The sequence below is a fragment of the Moschus berezovskii genome, chromosome 2 (assembly GCF_049115385.1).
Source record: "Moschus berezovskii isolate FMDL1 chromosome 2, NW_MosBer_1.0, whole genome shotgun sequence".
NCBI lineage: Eukaryota > Metazoa > Chordata > Mammalia > Artiodactyla > Moschidae > Moschus > Moschus berezovskii.
Window position 1 is genome coordinate 108,079,810 of NC_142461.1, and position 23,400 is coordinate 108,103,209.

Below are 23,400 nucleotides of genomic sequence, written 5' to 3' on the forward strand. Positions count from 1 at the left end.
ATTTATTCCTTGGGAATTTTTTGCAGGATTTCCCAGTAAAAGCACTAACACCCTCTTTGTAATTGCACAGGTGACAATCCTTGGAGTCAAGGTTGTCTCCTCTCTTTTCCGACACCCCAATTCCAGCAAGTCTTTTTTTTTAACGCTACTCCAAAATATGTTCAAAATAAACCACTCATCACCTTCACTTGATTCAAACCTCCATCATTTTTCATCTGCTTCATTGCTAACAGCCTCCGAAATGGCCCTCTTTCTAGCTTTCCTCTCCCATGATATATTTTCAACACAGCAACCAGAGTCATCTTTAACCTTAATCAGATCATCTGCTTTTCTGCTCAAGATCCCCGAGTGACTATTTCACTCAAAGTCCTTACAAGAGGCTACAAATGATAGTGCCCACAACTTGTCTCCTCCTCTCTCCTTCTCTTGCTCACTCTTTTCCAGCATTCTTGCCTTCTTGTTATTTATGGAACAGGCCAGATCTTTTGTAGTTGCTATTTCTTTTTCCCTGGCATTCTCGTCACTGTAGATCCTCTCATGGCTCACCTCCTTCAGGTCTCTGCTCAAATATCACTGCTCAGTGAGACTTTTTCTGATCACTGCCTGAAATTTCCCATCTTCCTCCTCCATCCTATCACTTCACTACCTATGCCCTGTGTACTTTCCATATGTTAGAGTGTATATTTTAGTTATTTTCTTCTTATCTATTTATTTTCTTTCTCCCCTCCTTCCCTTATGTCTACTAAAATGAAAGTTCCTTGAAGATGAGAATTTTTCTGTGCCTAGAAAAATCCCTGAAACATAATCTGTGTCCCAAAGGTATTTTTTTCATGAATGACTTGAGTTTCCATTTTAAATATGAGGCTTAGAAAGTGGAAATCCCAAAGCATAGAGCAAGTAAGCTGTGATGCTGGGAACAGAGCCCAGACACCCTAAATCCTGTGCCGTGCCAAGTAGTCTTCACCTGGACCTGTTTACCAGTTACTGGAGTAGGAGCTCGAGTGACAATGACTATCCATACTTTACTTGTTTGGTAATAGTGAAGCTGAGATAGTTAGAGAAAAGAGAAGTCATACTTTCAATAGAAACTGAAAAATAAAATGGCAACAATGAGGAAAGGCTCTTAGAGCAGTCTTATGAATTCAGAGGCTGAATAAATAAGTAGGACTAGGCAGAGGAGAAAAGAGGAGATATTTTTGATAGGAATAACATGTTCAAAGACATGGAGGTATAGGATTGCATTATATAATAGGGCATTATATATGTGTGTGTTATTATTTTTTATTAGTTTTTTTCCATCCCCCTATTAGTGGGATGGAAATAAAACATATAGGATTTGATAGAAAGTAAGAGGTTTCCTGAGGCAGGAAGCAGAATCTATATGGTGGAGGGTCTTGGGGCCTTGCTAAGTATCCTAATAGTGAGTCACTCAGGAGGTTAGTGGAGAGGGTGGTTTCCTTGACTGCATTGTGTTTGAGATGGCCCACCTGATGGCAGGTATAAAAAGGGAGAGCAGGGACTAGACCAGCGCAGTGATCCAGCTCAGTGAGAAAGTTGGGCAGAGACAACCATAGTTGGTTGGGATGTGGCTAGAGGGGCAGAATTAAAAACATTTGATGGAGAAGTCAGTGCTTAATTAAGTGGAATTAGGTGGGGGCAAGAAAGCATTGAGAATGATTCTGTTTCTTGGCTTCAGCAACAGGGGTGGCGTTGCTGGACTAAGATATGGAATGTGAGAGAGAATCATGTCTGGTAGAAATGCCTACAGGTTCATTGTCTGACACAGTGACTTTGGAGACACCTCAGAGAAATCCAAGTGATGAAATGAGTCTGAAGTCTAAAGAGAGGTAAAGGTCCGAGATGTAGACATAGAGGTCATCTGCATAAAAGTGAAAATGAAACCCTGAGAATGGATCAGACTGCCAAGGCAAGAACAGGGAACAGGGAAAAGTGGCTGGAGAATGCTAGGGGATACCGGTTGCAACAAAGACCTTACGTCTTGAAAAAGCCTAAAATATTTATTCTCTGGTCTATCACAGAAAAGTCTTGTTGACCACTGATTTATAGCACAATTCCTAAGAAGAGAGAGGGAGAGCATGGGATCAAGGGCACATGCCGAGGTATTGGCCAAGAAAAGGAAAAAAGATGCTTCATCCTACGAAACAGGGAAAGCGTGATAGGATTGTACAAATATAAACAGTTTTGTCGGGGCTGGAGGAGAAAGGGGAGGGAGCTCCCCTCACCACCACATACAACCCACACTTGAGGTGAAATGTGTTAGCTGCCATCGATCATGACATTCTAGAGGACAAAAACTGTGTCGTATTCATCTCTGTCTTCCATACAGCTTTCAGCACACTACCTTTCTTTCAGCCTCTCTCACTAAATATTTAATTGAATCCCAGGTGAAACTCTATTATAAGCACATTCCTAGAAACCTCTGCCCTTAGGGCCTTGCATTTAATTCTCTTACTATCTGAGCCCACATTTATTAAAGTTTGATGTTATGTTTAGAGGTGTAAAGATAATGGAAGCTGGCTTCTTCTTCAGTTAATTTCCAGTTCACTAAATGGAGTCAATGTAGTCAGAGAGAGTTAATCTTCTTACTAAAATTGGCCTGTTTTCCCTTTTATTTCAGCCTGAATAGTATTGTATATCTCTAAAGGGTTTTAAAAATAAATACTATACAAATATAAGGTGTTAACACAGATTTTTAAAAAGCTACTAACAATGTAAAAGGAAAATAGAAACCATAGGTAAGTTGAAAAGTTAAGGGGGAAAATTATTATAAAGTAGAATATATGGCAACTCTTTAGTTATTTTATTTAGCCAGCATGTTAGGTTTTAAGAGTTTGAATTCTAACACCTTTGGGTATATAGTATTTATTCACTGCCACTGTCACAGTTTCTACTGTCTTACACCTACTCATACAAATACACTGCCGGCCCAGACCTGGCCTTTAATTACAAATTAAATTTGTAATTGCTAATGAAGAGTCATCTGAAATCATAAGAACAGTGATTAGCTTAAGGTTTATGTTTATCATGACTTAAATATACTTGCATACATACACATACAAGAATATTTACATAAATATACATAAACTCACCCCAATCAGCTCTCTCGTTTACTTAAAAAGTAAAAGCATGACAGTGGTAATCATATGGCAGTATATAAATATATCCAACCATCATGTTGTACACTTTAAACTTACACAATGTTATGTGTCAATTATAAGACAACAAATAAATAAGTAAATATAAGTAAGCACCAAATTTTTAAAAAAGTGACAGCATGTATGTGGAAGTATTAGTGACTTACTAATTACCTATTAATCCTGAATGTGAAGATTGATTTTGCAAGTACTCAGTTATCTAATCTTCTTTAGCCCCCCAATACATTTTTCCTATCTCCAAAGGGAGCTATACATGTGGCAATATATGATGATACTTTTCTTGGCATGATCATCCTTATTATTAATCATCTAGTCAAGGAGATCCAACCAGTCCATTCTAAGGGAGATCGATCCTGGGTGTTCATTGGAAGGACTGATGCTAAAGCTGAAACTGCAATACTTTGGCCACCTCATGCGAGGAGTTGACTCACTGGAAAAGACTCTGATGTTGGGAGGGATTGGGGGCGGGAGGAGACGGGGACGACCGAGAATTAGATGGCTGGATGGCATCACCGACTCTGTGGACATGAGATTGGGTGAACTCCGGGAGTTGGTGATGGACAGGGAGGCCTGGCATGCTGTGATTCATGGGGTCGCGGAGAGTCGGACACGACTGAGCGACTGAACTGAACTAAATTGAAGGCATAGATTGCTGAAAATAATACTCTGAATTACTGATGATAGCATTATAGTGCCCAATGACAGAGAAATACATCTATACATGCAACACAATAGTAATTAGGCACATTTTCACACTCACAGGCTGCTGCCTCTAAACTAGACACTTGTCTAACAGATCTAAAGTACAGGACAAACGTACAGTAAAATGATATATCAGAAGCTTTGGGGCTGGGAAGCAGAGCAAGAGAGAGAGAGGGCATGTGTAAAGAAAAAAATCAAAACCTTTTGCATATTAATCCATTTATTTGGGATATGAAATTTCAAATATGGGAGTTTTCATTTCTTATTCCCATCTGCATTAGTTTCCAAAAAATACAAATATTTGACTCTGTGACAATTTCCTCAAAAAATCACTCTGGTACCAGAAAAAAGACCCAAAACAGAACAGTGCATAAAGGTGACAGAAACAGCAATAAAAATATTCTGTTAACTGTTGATCTCTACTGATAGAGGTGCACCTTTAAGATCACTTGTTTTAAATGGTATCAAACTCAGCATAGATAAAGACTAGGAGAAATAGGATATGATTGTCTAGGCTTTCTAACTGAACAACATTTAAATGCATTAAACCAAGATAAATGTTGGGAAGCTGAGATTTAAAAAAAAAAAAATGAATGAAACATAATTTATTAGCAGACTATTCTTTGGAAGAAGTCCCAGTTATTCTCAAGTAAAGAAAAGGAATGTATAATAGGACTAATAGTTGTACTAATGAACAAAATCAGGTTCTGTTGTCACCATTTAGCTTTGACACATTAGAATTTAAGGGATATAGCTAAGTTAAGAGATCTATAAGAACAAATCATAAAAATATTACATTTGCATTTTAAGTCAACTTTCTAGTCTCCTTTTATCCCATATTATAGAATTACTCTCTGTGATACTTTTCAAAACCAATATCATTTTTAATTCATCCTGTTCCAGGAACAAAAGGTTATATATTAAGTTATAGTTAAGTCCTATTTCTTGTTTTAGAGAGCTCACAGACTATTATCTTATCCGGAAATTTCTTCCTTGTTAAATGATGGGATCAATGGACTTCATCCCTAAAAATTCATTTTTAATAGGAATATCAATTTAAAATATTATACCTATATTCCTAAGGACAGAAGAAGTTGCTTAGTGACTTCTATAAAGATTTTTTGAAAATGCCCCAAGGTACAGATCTCTGAAATAAGAGAATAAGGTAGTTTGACCCCTTTTTAGCATTCACTTCAAACGTAGTTTTCATAACATGTGGGAATAATCCTTATGCGCCCGTCTCTTTTCCTGAATCTTCATCTATCAAGTTATTCCATAGCCAACCCAAGCTCTATACTGTCTTTTCTATCTAACCTAAAGCCATGTAGTTCTCACCAAATGATTCTATTCATGCCCCACAACCTTCCCATCTCCAGTGACAGTATCCACCCAAACAACCAGAAGCCTGGCTCCCCAGTTGAGCTTGAGTTATTCAAATCATTCTGTTTTTGACAAGAAGAAAAGCAACACAGTAATCAGGTGATAAAGTCCTATCTAAAAGCAAAGCTCAAAATGTCTGTGTATAATTTGGCTAACTACTTATCAGATATGAAATTCAGGTCCGTATGGCGAACCAGACATTTTCCCGTTATGTGCTTGGCTTGCAGATCTACTCCATTCGTGATTTGTCTTCAATCTCTAAACTGTTTCACTGGTGTCTATGATATGATTTGGCTCACTGAAGCTTAAACTTTTGAGAAGCAAAAAGTGCTATTATTTTTATATTTGGTTATAGCTGTCCACTTTCATACAGTGTATTTAGGAACAGGAAGCATCTCTTTAAACACTATCCATTTATCTAACATATAAAAAGAAAGACTTTAATTCCTTGTATTAGTTACTAAGGACTATTGCTTGTCAAATACATTTCTGTAGTTAAATAATAAAAAGTGCTTGACTGAAAAGAGCATTAGTCTAAACTAAGAAAATGGTCCCTTGAAATATTTATGTCTTACTTTTCCCATCAGTAAAATGGGATAAAGTTACAAGTGGTGCTTCTTTCTTGCATGGCTACTTAAGGATGAAAGAAATGTTTAAAACATCTCAGGAGAAAATTCAAGTCCATCAAAAGGTTGAATAAATCCCCAGCACAACCCCCTCAAAAGGCCGTATGAAACTGGACTCAGAAAGGGAGAATGGTTGAAATATTTTTTGTTCCTCTCCAAGAATGATTTCTTACTTTTCCAATTTAGTAATATATTTCTGTTTATTCTGTGCTCTTGATATTCAGTAAAAAGTCATTTTAATTTTGGCAATATATTCACTGAAACCTTTTGGGTTTTATTCTCTCTGCAAATATTATAAAATTGTATTTTTTTCTATAAATTTAGCAGCAATGTTTACAAAATGGTTGCAATACAGGTCACCTTATAATCTCTTTTGTCCTATGAAATTCTCTACAACTAAACTGAAATCTTACTATTTTCCACAGCACAGTATGTCTCTTGCCTCAAGAGGAAAGAATAGACAGTTGCAATAAACACAAACGGAGTAAGAAATTTCTACTTTGTAAACCCTTTTTCCTTCTGGTCCATCTGCTGTAGGTCTGATGGGGGTGGGGGTTCTCATCATCCATCAGTGTCTCAATAAGCATTTCTTATGTTAATGACCGTTAGAGTCTTGTGAACTTAATGCTGAACGAATATAAATACAAAGCTGTTCTGTATGTACTATTACTGTGTGGGCATTTTAGTCTATCTAACATACTTTCATTTAACACATGTCATGAATTGACAGAAAGCTTCTGTTGACAGAAAAAGTGTTCTTGAAATGGCTTACATATTGGCAGACGTGTTGATCTGAAATGTGACATGTTTGTTAAGGCCCATTAGCAAAGCCTGAATACCTCTTGATGTGCAAGTGTCTGTACTCTGAAAGAAACTGACCTCTGACTTCAAAGAGATCACATTAGGCAAACAAGTACAAGCAAAATCACAGGCCCCGCTCTTGGACATGGCAACAGTTGAAGCATATCTCTTCTGTATTTGGAAGAAAGGGAGGGAAGGGAGAAAAATTGCTGGCAAAGGGGATAGTAATGATGATTGGTACTTGAGGAAAAGGCCCAAGAAGTTTTATCAGTTGGAGAAATTTTTAACAAGGCTGAAAATGTGTTATCAGCTATGGAACAGCTACTAGAGGAGAGAAATTGCAAGATATCCTGTCTGATCCAATTCTCATAACCCTGTTGTGATGGGTGAGAGGAGGAAGTGTGCACAATCTTTCCAGCTTTTCATCTGTTTTCTATTGAGACAAGCTCAGAAAACACAAACTGGAAGCTGGTGTTAAACAATAATTCTGTGCTCTGAATAGCAACCTGTGTGTTACCAGTGTTATCAAATATTCTAAAGACAGCTATCTAAAATGTTGTGTATATTTTATGTCTATATTCTAAAAACACTTTTGCAAGAACTTGTTCAACAGCATTGAGCATCCCCCAGGGTGAAAGGCTTGTGGGAGGCACTAAAGATATAAATGTGAATAATGTGGAGCCTTTATCTTTGAGATCCCAGTTTATTGGTATCTTTCTAGAAGTGCAAACACATTACTGCAGTATGAAGTTGAAAGGTGCATAGTAGCATAATAAGTGAAGACATGTGAAAGAGAGAGAAAGGAATGGCCTTTTCTCTCCGTGAGCAAGGGATATGGAGATAGGTTTTAAAGGGAAGGCAATTTTGAGCTAAGTCTTAAAGAGGGAGCAAGAGTTGACTGATGAAGGAAAGTAGAGAGTATAAGGAAGCAGAGGATCGTCTCTCAGTTAATACTGGCCTGTAGACCGAGAAGGGGCTTCTATTCCGGATTCTCCTATTTATCGCCAGAGATTTATGGGTCACTGCAGATCCAAAGTCGCCCCTCAGACTGTTGCCTAGGAAACTCCCCAACTATGTTATACTTTTCCAGTATATGATTAACTGTAACAAAACTGACAGTGGGATGCTGCTGCTGCTAAGCCACTTCAGTCTTGTCCGACTCTGTGTGACCCCATAGACGGAAGCCCACCAGGCTCCCCCGTCCCTGGGATTCTCCAGGCAAGAACACTGGAGTGGGTTGCCGTTTCCTTCTCCAATGTGTGAAAGTGAAAAGTGAAAGTGAAGTCGCTCAGTCGTGTCCGACCCTTAGCGACCCCACGGACTGCAGCCTGCCAGGCTCCTCCATCCATGGGATTTTCTAGGCAAGAGTACTGGAGTGGCTTGCCATTGCCTTCTCCGACAGTGGGATATTGTTTGTAAATTCTAGTATCATGTCTCTCTGGGATAGCAAGAAAGCCAGAGTTAAATGGCTGGGCATTTGTTTTCCAGGCACTCTCATGCATAAGGAATATTTTGTATGAATACATTAATATTTTCCCAATTAGATGCTTTTACCCCAGGCTTTCCAATTTTTCTGCTGTTGAGTTTCAACTAAAGCTACATAATGCCCAGCTATAGATTTTTTATGTTTAATCCCAACATATTCTTCCAATTTAAACATGTATCTCTTACTCTAGGGCCCTTAACCTTCTTCTGTATGTGAAACAGCAATCACCTCCTCCAGGCAAGTAAAATAATGTATCATAATGTAAGGCTCAGCAGCTCATTCAGAAGTAGGGTTTCCCACTGAGACCTTGCTGTGCCACCTCCAGTCCCCCATTCTGGTCCACTGCCAATGAAAGAAGGCCTGGGAGTAGATGCGTGAACATCCTTGCAGTATCTCAAAGGTGAATTTAAAAAAGCAGCACACACAATGTGTAGCTGCTTGAAGAAAATGTTGAAAAGGAAACTGTTCATCAATGAAAAAAAAATCACATCTTTAAAAAACCTAGTAGACCAGATGGCATTGTGTCAAACCCGGCCTAAGGGTGGAGTATGGAGGCAGAGTTCAATTTCCTTGATATCTGAAGTCTTAAAATCACAGCAGTTAAAATTGTTTGAACAATAGCATTAATTTTAAATTCTTTTTCTACAATTAAAGGGATTTAACATAATTAATATAAAAATTATAATATTATTAATTTTTCATTGTATCAGTAACAGGAAATAGAGCACTTATAAAATTTAGAGAAAGCCAAAGTCCAAAATCAAAATCACCTATTTACTTGATGTCCAAGAGATAACTATTTTTTATGATTTTGATTCTACTTTCCTAATTATCTTATGCTTAAAACACTGAACTTGCAGTGTGTACATTATTTTAACTCACACATAATTCCTAAATTCCTTTAATTCCTCACCAGTCTTCTTCTATACATTTTAGTTATAATCATGTTTGTTTATATTTCTGGTAAATTTCTTCACTAGTTATTATCTTTTAAACACTTATATTTTTATATAGACATAATGCTGACTTTAATGGCTATATGATATTCTATGACATTGATAAGTATGTAATAAGTAAGTATTAATATTAATTACAATATGTAATAAGTAATATGTAATACTTATAGTTTATTAAGTCTTAAATTTATTGCTTCCACCTAGTTTCAGGGTGGCTATAATATATAGTAAATTAAAGCAAAGGGAAAAAAATAAAGGGGAAATGAAATAATGTAGTCATAGGCTTCCTGGGTCAAAGTGATACTGTACAGACACAATGTAATAAGCATCACCTCACTGTGCATGGCTGGGAAATGGTAGCAATATAATGCCCAATTTTGTCTCAATCATCATAACCCCATGTTTCGTAGATAAATATGGGCTTCCCCCATAGGTGACTCAGTGGTAAAGAATCCGCTTGCCACGGCAGGAGATGCAGGTTCACTCCCTGGTCTAGGAAGATCCCCTGGAGAAGGAAATGGCAACCCACTCCAGTATTTTTGCCTGGGAAATCTCATGGACAGAGGAACCTTGTGGGCTACTGTCCTAAGGGTTGCAAAAAATGGGACATGACTTAGTGACTGAATAACAGCAGCAACAATCAATAACTATCAGGCTTCCAGGTGGCTTGGGTGTAAAGAATCCGCCTGCCAATGCAGGTGATGCAGGTTCAATCCCTGGGTCGGGAAGATACCCTGGAGGTGGGCATGGTAACGCACTCCAGTATTTTTGCCTGGAGAAGCCCATGAACAGAGGAGCCTGGCAGGCTACCATCTATAGGGTTGCAAAGAGTTAAATACATGTGACAGCATACGCATAGATAACTATGAGTAATTAAAGAGGCAAAGATTAAAATCTTGCTTTGGCTTCAAAAGAGTAGCAATAGCTGTGGTATCCCTGGTTGTCAGCTAAAGTTATCAGGAGTCACCCAGGAATCCCTCAGGAGTCACAGTATTCAGATAAAATGTATTTACAGTTCTTTCTATTCTTAATCCAAGGTAAGAAATTCTTAGAATATCTAGACAGAGTTTAAATGAGACTCTGATCAAAAGTCTTTTTTACTATTTATTTGCAAGACTGATGGCTTTTCTTCAATGGCATGTTGATGTTCCAAATTAAGATAGCTGTGAAAGGTTCTTTAGCCTGACAACCCGAATTAAATAACACCAAATAATACAAAGGAACACGTTTACATTATGATCACATGTGTATATAACAATCGTGTGTGTTTTAGTCTCTCAGTCATGTCCAACTCTTTGCGACCCCATGGACCTGTCAGGCTTCTTTGTCCATGCAATTTTCCAGTCAAGAATACTGGAGTGAGTTGCCATTCCCTTTTTCAGGGGATCTTCCCAGTCCAGGGATTGAACCCAGGTGTCCTGCATTGTAGGCAGATTCTTTACTGTCTGAGCCACCAAGGAAGTCAATTATATACCAGTACAATAAGAGTGTATAATTTCCTTCCCTCCAGAGTTAAAAATTAGAGCCAAACATGCTTGGATCATGGTTTCATGTAATAGTGCTCTTTGATAAAAATAGATATGAATAATGAATACTAAACAGGAAGCTGACTATATGAACAGGAAAGAAAATGCATTCCTCATTTCAAAGAAGTCAGTCACTGGCATTAATAGCAAGCCTCGGGATTAAGCTCATTAAAACACCTGCCTAAAGGAGAAATCTAATTTATTTTTTGTATGTCTTCATGTTGTTTGATTAATATAAAGCATGAAGGTAGATTTTATGATCTGGACCATGATCTTAATCTGCATAGAACACTTTTATATAGCTTTCTTATATGAATATCACTGCTGCTGCTGCTAAGCTGCTTCAGTCGTGTCCGACTCTGTGCGACCCCACAGACGGAAGCCCACCAGGCTCCCCTGTCCCTGGGATTCTCAAGGCAAGAACACTGGAGTGGGTTGCCATTTCCTTCTCCAATGCATGAAAGTGAAAAGTGAAATTGAAGTCGCTCAGTCGTGTCTGACTCTTAGCGACCCCATGGACTGCAGCCCACTGGGCTCCTCTGTCCATGGGATTTTCCAGGCAAGAGTACTGGAGTGGGCTGCCATTTCCTTCTCTGAGTATCACAGTTAAGTTCAATTAATGGTATTCCAGATTTGAAGTTTGATTGTGAAGTTGATTGTACTTTCTTTACCTTTAATCGGGCCACTGAGAGAATGGAGAGAAATGTATATCTGGATAATTGATTTTGTCTGTGAACTCCTCTGCCAGGCACTGAACACACAGGATGGAATTTTTGTGTTCTTAGGGCCTTGTACTTTTTCTGGGTGCATTTTAGGCATTCAGTGTTTACCACTGAGTGGCTCCATATCTTTAATTAAGTACAAAGACTTTGAGAGTCATGTCACTTAGAGATCATTTTATATACTGCTCTGTTTGGCTGCAAATCTCTTGTTTCTCTCCTCAGAAATGCTGAGGCAGATACCCTTTCATGAGGAAGAGAGATCCATGACCTGTTGCCTGTGTCAATAACAAAATTTTTGGAGAGCTGGATGGCAAAGCTGTTGCCATTAGCACCTTTTACATGAGCTACATCAAAAGAACCAGGATGTCTCTCCCTGTCAGTGATCGTAGCAACTCTTCCCAAGTTGGCACCTCCAATCACCATGCACAGGTTACCAGTGTTAAATTTGATGTAATCAGTAATATTTCCAGTCTTCAAATCAATTTGAATGATGTCATTCACCTTGATGAGGAATTTGGGGTAGCAGATGGTATGAGCATCATGGGTCACCAGATAAGGGATTCCTTTTGTGCCCATGAAGATCCAACTGATACTTGACCTCCTCAGGTGTAATATGATGAAGAGCAAAGCAATCCTTGATGTCATAGATCAGAGGAAAACTCTCTCGTCTTGTCAATGCTGCTGACATCCATAAAATCAGCAGGGTAGGTTGTATCAGTGTGGACCTTGCCATCAATCTTAATGAAATTCTGTATGCAGATCTCCTCTACTTCATCCCTTGTTGGGGCATACTTAAGCCTGTTCCTTAGGAAAAATGATTTGGGGGAAACAGTCCCTCAGCTTATGGGGACTGGCAGCTGAATGAGGAGCAAACACACCAGTCAGTATATCCAGCATGCCGTGCTCTGGAGTTGCTACCCATTTCAGGTGCTTCTTGGGACCACAAGTCATGGCTGCCCAAGGCATGAAAAGAATTCCTCTTGTATTTCTAACATTGGTTACTGATATCATCATCCATGCTGTCCCCCAAATAAAAAATCCTGGATTCAGGGTTCCCCCTCATTCCCACCTAAGTATCTGCTGACTTACTTCCTTAAGATCTTTCCTTTCCATAACTGGTACTGCTACTGTCTTCATTCAGAGCTTTGTAACCTTTTCCTATTGGATATTTCAACTGTCTCTTTTGGTGTCCTTTTTTTCCAGACCCTCTCTCCAGTTCATTCTCCTGAGTCATCTAATAACAAAACACAGATGTAGTCAAGCAATTTTTACATCCCCTATAAGTACAAACTGATTCTTAGTTGAATTCCAAATAAGCCAGCATTAAAAATGCACAATCCCATATCAAGATCAAATAAACTTACCATTTTCACAGTAAAGTTTTTCATTTCTTCCACATATACATTAGTCATGCCTCAGACGCTGTATGTATTTTGGCTCTTCTGCCTCGAATACTTTTCTCCTTTTCCACAGAAGAACTCATACTCATCCCTTAAGATTCATTTTCCATATCACCTCTTCCATGAAGCCCACTGTGGCTACCTCAAGTAACATGATAGCAGTAGGGACACACTGCATTAAAGTTATACTATCTGGGTTTGGATACTGACTCTTTCAGTCACTTAACTGACAAGTCACTTAACAGGTCACTTAACTAGCCCATCCTTAGTTTTCTCATCAATGAAATGGAGATGGTAAAAGTAACTTACCTCATTTATATGTGTAAAATAAAACTCTTTAGTCTTAGTTAAGTACTTGATAACTATTAGCTATTTTTATATAGCTTATTCACTCCTGTCTTTATGTTCTTATACATTTTTCAATTAGAGAATGTATCCCATTATGTTGTATCTATTTATTTATATAGGCCCCTCCCTCTAGATGGAAAACCACTTAGCTTGCTGCCTGTGACTTATTCATCTCTCTAACCTGTCAGAGCACTGAATCAGATTCTGAGCATAGAGTAGTCAGTGAATGTAAAATGAATATGTGAGTGAATGAATGAACCCAGGTGAATAATATGCTACAACTATTTCAGTATGTCTCATATAAATCAGAGTAGAGTCAATCTAGTCAAGTACCTATAGACTTGTGTTAGTGAAATAAAATATAAGAAACTCCTTCCTGTGTCTTGAACCCCAAAGCAATGTCATAGCTCTTTTGTGTACATGCTTGGTCACTTGGTCATGTCTGACTTTGAGACCCTACAGACTGTAGCCCACCAGGCTCCTCTGTCCATGGGATTGCCCAGGCAAGAATACTGGAGTGGGTTGCCATTTCCTTCTCCAGGGGATCTTTCTGACCCAGGGATGGAACCCCCGAGTCTTATGTCTCCTTGTATTGGCAGGCAGATTCCTTACCACTGATAGTTCTTTCAGTGATGATATAACCTTCCCATTGACATGGAAAAGCCACTGGTCCTATTAAATTATTATTTTTTCTTCTTCTTTTTTTACCTGCTCAGTTCCATATTTTTGGTCCCATGTTAGACATCTAATTCAGCATAAAGAGAAATCTTTATAATCAAAGTTGATGGTCATGAAGAAATAAATGTATCCTTTGTGTTCTCAGAGAGGATATTTGCTTCATTTACTCTTTTCTCTGGATAAATGCTGTTTTCTAATGCCTTTGTGCTGATAAAGAGAATGAAGGGTAGGGGGAAACCTGGATACTTTCTTCTCTGGGTCACTTTGCATAAAGACTTCTTTGCAGCCGTGTTCAGATGATTTATGTACATATTGTATATGCAGCAGCAGCAATTATAGCAATACCTACCATTTAACCAGCATCATTCTGCATGGCTGTTCACTGGCTGCTTAACCTAACATCTGCTCCTTTGGTAGTCTAGTATCCAAATAGAATGAAGAATCAGAAAAATAAAGCTTTAGTAGACTTGTATAATTTGATAGGTAATGGTGTGTGGTTTCAGCGGTGTGCAGGAGCATATTTTGTCTTAGTTTGCATTATCCAAAAGTATCTACCTTTTTAATCTTTGTAGAATTAAGATATATTTTTCTTTTCCCAAGTTAGGAATCAAATAGCAGAAAGAAATATAAGTGTTCTCCTCTATGTACTCTATCTATTTAAGGAAGATCCTGTTGTTTTATAGTCTTTTGTAAGCTCCCAAACACAATGTTAACAAAATTTGATGTAAACCAGTTTTCACAATATTTGAAAATAGACAAAATGAGGCCAATACAAATCAAACTACCCATGAAATTACTAAATCTGTCTAACAAAGCTAGTTAGATACTCTATACTGGTCATATATAATTCGTAACTAAATCACAGAACTGTTGAATTTAACGCAGTAAATCAGAGAGCTTGGCTTATCCAACTAATATAAAATTCCTTCTTTCTTATGATGAATTCCTTTCTCCTCATTCCTCAGTTGCCAGGGTTTCATCATTTCTTCTTATCTCCTCTTCCTCAGACTCTGCTGCCTAGCTTCTCTCCTGCCAACGTTGCTTTCTTTATTCATCACTTTGACCATACCTCTTTTTCTATGCCTTGGTCACTTCCCAGTGTCTCCTATGTTGCAAAAATCTCTTCACTTCAAGCTTCATCACACTCCAAAAAGGGGCACCAGACTTCCTTTTTTCTCCTTTAACCTCCCAGCACATGCCTAAATCTCGTGCCACCCAAGCTTCCTCAAAGTTCCTCTCATTAGAGTAAAGCTACTGCCCCTGTTTCTGGGTTTTTCCCAAAGTACCATCACTGGGAAATCCCTTTTCTTCTGGCTAGTGAAGCAATCTCTTCTCTGTTAGTTCAGATATCCCATTCCTGTAATACAATCTTCTTAGATAACTCAGTCCTCATGTGCTTGGACATGCTCTGATTTTTTTTTTTTTTGCTTTTTTCTCCATCCTCCTAAGTTGTATTTTCTTTTAATGAATCCATTAAATTAATTCATTTCACTGAGTGTTTGCATGCTAATCAGCTTCAGTCATGTCCAACAATATGAACTGTAGCCCACTGGGCTCCTCTGCCCATGGCATTTTCCATGCAAGAATAACGGAATGGGTTGTCATGCCCTCCTTCAGGGGCTCTTCCCAACCGAGGGATCGAACCCCTGTCTCTTAAGTCTTCTGCATTGTAGGTGGATTCTTTACCGCTAGCACTCCCTGGGAAACATGTATGTGTGTGTGTGTATATATATATATATGTATGTATTTGCGTGTATGTGTTTGTGTATATATATATATATATTAGACTGCCCTTTCTTGTACTTTTATGCTTATTATGTCATCTCTGTCCTTCACATGTAAATAGGTTCTAGTTATCAATATCTGAGTAACTACCACAACACTTGGTGTGTAAAACAGCAACCATTTTATTACATCTTTTGAATTATTTAGGACAAGAATTTGAGAAAAACTCAGCTCAGAGATTCTTGCCTCATAGTGACAACTAGGGTAACTTCAAGATACACTTTTGGTGGATAGGTAGATTTGGAGGGTCCATGGTGGCTTTACATATGGGTTAGGCATCAGGAATGGCCAGAATCCTGGACTCAGTTCAGATCATTTGATCAGAGTGCTACTATGTGGCTTCTTTATGACGGTCTTAGCATAGTTATTCTTCTCACATGGCAACTCAAGGCTCCTGGAAGACTCAAGAGAAGGAAGCTTTAAAATTTCTTAGGACCTAACCTTTTCATACTGTTCACGGGGTTAGATAACATATTAAAAAGCAGAGACATTACTTTGCTAATAAAGGTCTGTCTAGTCAAGGCTATGGTTTTTCCAGTGGTCATCTATGGATGTGAGAGTTGGACTGTGAAGAAAGCTGAGCACCGAAGAATTGATGCTTTTGAACTGTGGTGTTGGAGAAGACTCTTGAGAGACCCTTTGACTGCAAAGAGATCCAACCAGTCCATTATAAAGGAGATCAATCCTGGGTGTTCATTGGAAGGACTTATGGTGAAGCTGAAACTCCAATACTTTGGCCACCTCATGAGAAGAGTTGACTCATTGGAAAAGACTCTGATGCTGGGAGGGATTGGGGGCAGGAGGAGAAGGGGACAACAGAGAATCAGATGGCTGAATGGCATCACGGACTCGATGGACATGAGTTTGAGTGAACTCCGGGAGTTGGTGATGGACAGGGAGGCCTGGCGTGCTGTGATTCATGGGGTCGCAAAGAGTCGGACACAACTGAGCGACTGAACTGAACTGAACTGAGGACCTAACCTTGGAATCTCCAAAACATCACTTGTGCAGCCTCTGTTGGTTAAACAAATCATTAAGGCTAACTTAGAATGAAGGCTCAGCTGGTAAAGAATCTGCCTCCAATGTGGGAGACCTGGGTTCAATCCCTGGGTTGGGAAGATCCCCTGGAGAAGGGAAAGGCTACCCACTCCAGTATTCTGGCCTAGAGAATTCCATGGACTATACAGTTCATGGGGTCACAAAGAGTCGGACATGACTGAGTGAAAAAAAAAAACAACTTAGAATGGAGGCAAGGGAAATTAAATTCAACCTCTTGAAGAGAAGGATACCACAGGAATATGTAGTTATTACATGTTACATATATAGATATAGACATCTAGATCTGACATTTGATAAATGATTTTCTGATTTTATGAAACAATATTGAAAAGAAATTATATTCATTGTACCTAAAATACATGTTAAGTCAATAAAATAGTCAAACTTTAGAAAACATATCATACTGTACTACTCCTCCCATAACTTGATAAGCAACTTTTATCTTTTAGCTAGATAATTATCTTCTTGGGTACAGTGTATATTTCATTTTTATATCCCTAGCAACTGTCTCAGGCTTGGTACATGGTAAACTCTCAGATGTTTGTTGAATTGAATTGAGTTACTCCTGGATTTTGACATTGATGTGGCCAACTTACTGACTTCTTTGAATATACTGTAAAGAAGGGTGAAGGTAACTTGAAAATCCAGCCTTATCAAGGGTACATCTAACATCATGATGTACTGGTATATGCCAGTGTGTGTGTATATATATATGTATGTATGTGTGTGTGTGTGTGTGTACACATGCCAATTAATACGGTTCTAGTTAATACAAGTGACGGTATCTGTTAATCTTCATCTTTCTTCATGCAGTAGAATTTTCAAGGGACCATTCACTTGGTGTGTCTATATCCAAGTTACTGAATGAATTGGATAGCAAACATTCTGGATTACTTCTGACAAGCTTTAGTTATTTTGTAGAAAAGAGGGGCAAACAAAATGATTCTATTATCCCTCTTTGTCATTAGACAAAAGTCAAGCTAGTAAGAGTCAAGAATTGACATTTTTTTAAAATCACGGCTTTCCATATACAAAGCAAATTAAAATTTTCTTTTAATCTTGGATGGATTTTCTTTCTTTAAGCTGTGATCTTGTGTTTCTCTGGTAATTTCAAATGTAAAGAACTCTTGGCTGATGAACCTGTTATATAAGCAGAGGCATGGCTGTTCATTGTGTGAGAATGAGAAACTCTGCTGCAATTCTCTTGTCATGTCCCTGACCAAGTTACAGAATTTTGTTTGGAAGGATGGGTATATTTTGTAATTTGTTTTAATCCTGAGGCAATTTTGAGATTCATTTCAAATTACTTACTAAATTCATTTCTAGTTTATTTTCTTCAGGTATTAGGGAAAAATCACCTCTTTTCAGAAAGCCCTATCTACTTACTAGAACTGTTTATCTCTGCTATTAGGATAATGCATTTAAAAATTCTCTTAACTACTCATTAGAATTTTACATCATTTCTCCTTACTTTACTAGTATTAGTTGACAATGCATGGTTAAAACTTATTTAGAGAACTGAAGTATAAAATATTGCTGTTTATTTCCATGACATGTTTTCCAAAGATTTTTCTGTTCCTGTTTTGCAGACTTGACAAATAAGGCATAAGATGATAAAATAATTCACCAAGGTCATTTAAGACAGTAGTAGACCTGGGAAGCTTATTACTGTTTCAAGATCATTTTGTTTTTTTCTAGAGCTTTCCAACTCTGTTGTCCATCTTTAAATACCTTTTTCAACATTAATGAATTTAATAAGCTTTTACATTTAATACATTGTTTACAGAATATAGTCTTTCCATTGGAGATATTATTTTACTGGTAATTTGTTTAAATTGCTTGCTATTTCTATATCCCTTGTATTTATTTATAGTTCTTTCTTATTATATATTATTCCTTTACATACATTCACACAAAATTCATATATATGGATTTTTATTTCTAATTTCACAACCTTTGCCCCTCCCTCTCCCCAAAATTTGAAAGTAACTTAGTTTTCTGCTGATTTTTTCTTTCCATTTGGCAACCATTTTATTTCACTGTTTTTGAAGTGATGCAGTAACAGAAAAATGGCTGCCTTTTGTTTATTTCCTTGTACATTAACATGATGACATCATCAAAGATATTAGCTACAATATGCATATCTTTAAGAGCCCAGAATTACACTATAAGCCAGAAACCCTTGTTTTCCTTTTTCTTTTAATGCCCCAAGGTTTTCTAGCTTTAGCACGTCTCTTGTTTGCAGGGGAAAATGAACATGAGCATTTTGGAACAAATGCATTAAAATGGTGGCATTTGAAACATATCTGAATATTTTTTCAAGGTTAAGAAAAATCCATGAAAAGGCATTTATTTAAGTCATGAAACATTCTAAATCAATGTTAGCACTACAAAAAATATAAATAATGATGTTAAATCATCTTATTTAGAGACTGGCTATTTAGCCACCCATGCCTATTTTGGCTTTAAATTATTTTTTAAAATTTCAGCTGACAAAAAAATTTTATGTTATAATTATTTCCAAAAAATAGCTTCTCATTAATGAAAAGTTTAAACAAGTATATAGATTTACTATTTTTAGGATTACTATATTACTTACAGGCATTATTAAAATGTTCCAAATATCTAACTGTACAGAAAAATTTATTTTCTGATATTTATTTATGGTGTTTCTGACTTTTACTTCTGTGCTCTTCGTTGCACATTGCATGTATTTGTCCTAAGATTTCCACTGAGGTTAACAAGAAACAATCTTTCAATTACCAATTCAATTTAGATTATTAAAGAGATAAGAAGTTTATTTTTTCATTAACTTCCAATTATTAAATAGCCTTTTCATTTGGAAACCCACTATCCATTTTCAAATTTTGAGAAATAATCTTAGGTAATTATTTAAAAATATACTTTGGAAAGATAATCTGACTATACCTATGTGTATATATGTATGTATATTAATTCAATATTTACATAGGAGAAAAATTACTATAAATGTTGAGTAGTCAGCTTTGAAACTACTTGTTAACACTGAAATCAGATAAGGTAAACCATATGCTTTATTGAGGTAAGCTGTCTAAAATAAATTACTGCGATTTTAAGAATTAATATGAACCACATGCCCTTTAGATCTTTAAATTGAAATCTCCATTGTTCTTTTAAGTCAGCTCTTCTAGGAATGTGTCATCATTTAAGATGAATTAATCATCTACCTCACTTATATACATCAATAAAAAACACTCACTCTTTCATCTACTTTATCAAAAGTAATTAGAACATCTCTATTTTTATTCATATATCATATCTATTAGTGACTGAGATTTTCATTGAGGCAATTTTGAGGGAAACAGTGACTTATCCTTTAGAAAACAACCAAGAAAAAGAAACACCAGCAATCTAAAGGTTAAACATACTGTCAAATCATTCAGTTCAGCAAGGTTCTTTAATAACATTTGTACAAAAGTACTTTCAGAAAGCAAAAGGTGGGAAACAGCTTTTTCTTAGTTCCCCTTCCTTAAATTATTTTCCAGCCTCTTATTAAAATGAAATCTAGTGAACTTCTTTTGAATGCTTGCTCAAATGTTTTCTATAATAATAAAAAAAAAATCTTGTGAAGGGATTTCCATAAGTTGTGCTGCATTAATGACTTAGAGCAGCTCCCTAATCTGTTATTCCTTCCTCCTAGCAGACCTCAGCTGATAAAAATATCCATAGACACAGTGAAGTCAGTGGCATGCCTGGCTTTCTCAGACAAAACTCCCATGTGATCACATATAGGCAGCCTCAGTGAGGCTGATGCCGTGCAGCAAGCAGTAGGTAATGAGTCTTTGTGCAGAGTGAAGCTCTTGTCGCTGAACAATAAAGCATACGGTACCAGCAATAAAACACAGGGCTGGCAAATTTCAGAAGATTCCGCTGAACCAGGAAGAACAGTGCCTTTGGTGATGCAGACACACATTAGAAAATGTTAATCAATTTATTTTGGATTCTAATGAAAAAAGAGTGCAAGGACTAAGACTACAGCTATTTGAACAGGTCAGTGATTTTATAAATTACTTCAATACTTCCTTGTGTTTGATTGGATTTAAATTAGGATGGGCTGATGTGTATTTTGCCTTAAAAACTTTGCAAGATATTTACAGTGTGTAATATGAAGGATGTACTTGAATTGACCCAACTCAATTAAATGGCTGATGTAGTCAGATGTGATAGAGAAATGTTTATATGATTATAGTAAACTGAAAAGTTATTTATCCTATTTAAAAATTTATGGGTTAAAAAAATCATTCAGTAATTTCTAACCTTCTATAATGCAGAAATAACATATGGCAGAATACTAACAAATAGCTCAAATAAAAATCTTCACATTTATTTTTCCAGGATTAAAAAATTCTTTACTGCTATAGTTTGTGTCTTATGAATTGGATGATATATCATTCAAAATTTATTGATATCTTTTAGTGTACTACAAGAGATTTAACATAGTTAATTATTTAAATAACAAAATTTAAAACCAAGAAAATTTTGAAATGTTAATAATGCTATCTCCCAGGACAATGCATTTTATATTTAACTATAAAATAACATATATCTGTATTAATCTGTTGTGTGCCTTTTATTTTTCATGTTATATTTCTTTATTGCATTAAACCTTTTATTTAATAAATATTCACTCATTAAAGGAGAAAACAAATTAGCTTAATTTAAAAAAGAAGAATGGATTAATTATGTGATGATGCATACTTCCATTGACTCACCATTTAGAAAAGAATATGTGCCTTCATGGATATTTATAAAAATATGTATACATGACCTTCTGTACCTAGAAAATAATCACTTCTTAGGTTTATGAGCAAGAGAGTTTGTGTTTTAAATAGAGAGACTGCTGTGTGTAGGAAGACAAGGGAAGAAATAACTCTAGCAAATAATAGCACAACACTGAACATCTCTGCCAAAGAGAGACAAGCGTTACTGCTGCATGAATCTTTAGATCAAAACACATAGTTTAACTTTGCTCTACATTTTTACTGCTGTGTTGTTTTAAAGGCATCGTGGGACCTAAATTCTTTACAATTAATTTCTCGGACACCATTTAGGATGATCTTAAGGCACTAGGGCGCATTTAACATTTTATAGAATTACCACAGTGACTTCATGTATTCGTATAGGGACTCAAATGTATGCCTGTAAGATGCTGTTTAAACCACGACAAAAAGAAATATCCTGATTATGCGTGCACTGTGCCTTCCAAGGGGGGAAAATAGCTATGTTTCAAAAACAAGAGGAGTTAATGAAAATTTTAAATTGGCCTTCCACATGTATTTAAATGAAGTATTTGACTATTTGGGTTTCCTTGGTTACCATAGTCGCTGCTGACAGCTTCTTTTTGGTGGGGAAGGGGAAAGCAGGACTCTAAAACAAAGAGTTAAAAACACTTATACATTAACAGACACGGGGGGCCGGGGGTGGGGCTGTGATGCGGGCAGCCCGGCGCAGTCGGTGCCCACCCCCTATCGCGGATTCCAGTTCTCGGGTGATTCAGGTATTCTGGCAGAACTGCAGTTCCACAATTCCTTACCCAGCATTCCGTTTCAGCTGCTGGAGGGCTGCCCGAGCCTTATGCAAATGAGACCAGCTCCGAGGCTCTGACTGCAGAAGCGGGGGGGGGGGGGGGGGGGGGGGCAGAAGGGAGTTCAAAGGTCACAGGGCTGGTGGAAAGCTGGATCAGTTGCCCGAAAAAAATGCACTGGGCTCCTCTGCAGCAGTGTTTTGCAGCAGTTACATGAAGTGTGCTTTATGTCTCAGAGTGAAGATACAGCGTGTGTGCCGTAGTCGTTTAAAGTGCACGCAGGTACGGTGACAGATTTCGTGATGCACCTGATTTTATTTCTATAAAAGACACCGATGAGGATTGGCTATTTTAATTCATTGTGGAAATCGGCAGGGTGTTCTCGATTTTCAGCTTCCCTTAACTAGTTTATTAAATCTTCTTAATGTTGTCTCAATTTGAAACGTGGGTGTTTTGTTCCAATGGAATAATGTCATGAGAGAAAAATATTGGGTTGGGGATTCTAAATAATTCCATTTTGGAAAAAGTTTTTGATTGCAGGGAGGTATCTGGGTTGAAACATCAGTTGAATGTCAAGACTTTAAACTTTTAGAGAATTTTCACATTTTTAAGAAATTTGTTTTAAATAAGAACCTAAGATTCTTGTGAGGTATCTGGAACTAAATAATGGAGTTCTTTTGTTCATAACCCACATGATACCATAAGGACAGTTTCAATAAGTTATATTTTCATTTCCTTTTAAGAGAGGGTTCATTTTGGAGAGTCTTCATTCTGTATTTCATTACTAAACACCTTATCAAAGAAATAATTTCTTATTTGGGGGTTGCATCCTTTAAATACTTTAATTTTCATAATTGTTATTAATTTTCTTTGGGACTTTTTAGATAATGCTATTTTGAACTCAGGATGTTCAGCTTCCTATGACTTTTCCTTTCAGTTAAGTCTGTATTGTGAAGTGAACCTCATAAATGTCACAGGCAGGAAAAAAGTCTTTTCCATGGACTAAATTTCACACTTTTGTAAAATGTGTGATTACATCATAGTAAAGTCTGACCTGAAACAAACAAAATGTGTCCTCACTTTTATTGTTCATATTGCTTTTTTATTTAAAAAGCATATTTTTAAATAAATGATAAAAGCTACATGATGAGACTATCTATGTCATTAAAATTTTCAAATATATCAATTCAGC

General features: G+C 37.0%; 1 protein-coding gene and 1 pseudogene across 2 annotated transcripts in view; one reads left to right on the forward strand and one right to left on the reverse strand.

The window, feature by feature from the left end:
- Positions 1–11,550: 11,550 nt before the first annotated feature.
- Positions 11,551–12,326, reverse strand: LOC148778582 (small ribosomal subunit protein eS4, X isoform-like; annotated as a pseudogene).
- An 8,139-nt stretch (positions 12,327–20,465) lies between these two features.
- The window catches only part of CSRNP3 (cysteine and serine rich nuclear protein 3), a 98,784-nt gene continuing 95,849 nt past the window's right edge, over positions 20,466–23,400 (forward strand). Inside the window, exon 1 of one of the 2 annotated variants that reach the window (XM_055398243.2) lies at positions 20,466–20,674. The gene's annotated coding sequence lies outside the window, so the exon portion shown is untranslated. Of the gene's footprint in view, positions 20,675–22,422; positions 22,491–23,400 lie in introns of those variants that run through there. The other variant, XM_055398244.2, reaches the window with a different exon arrangement.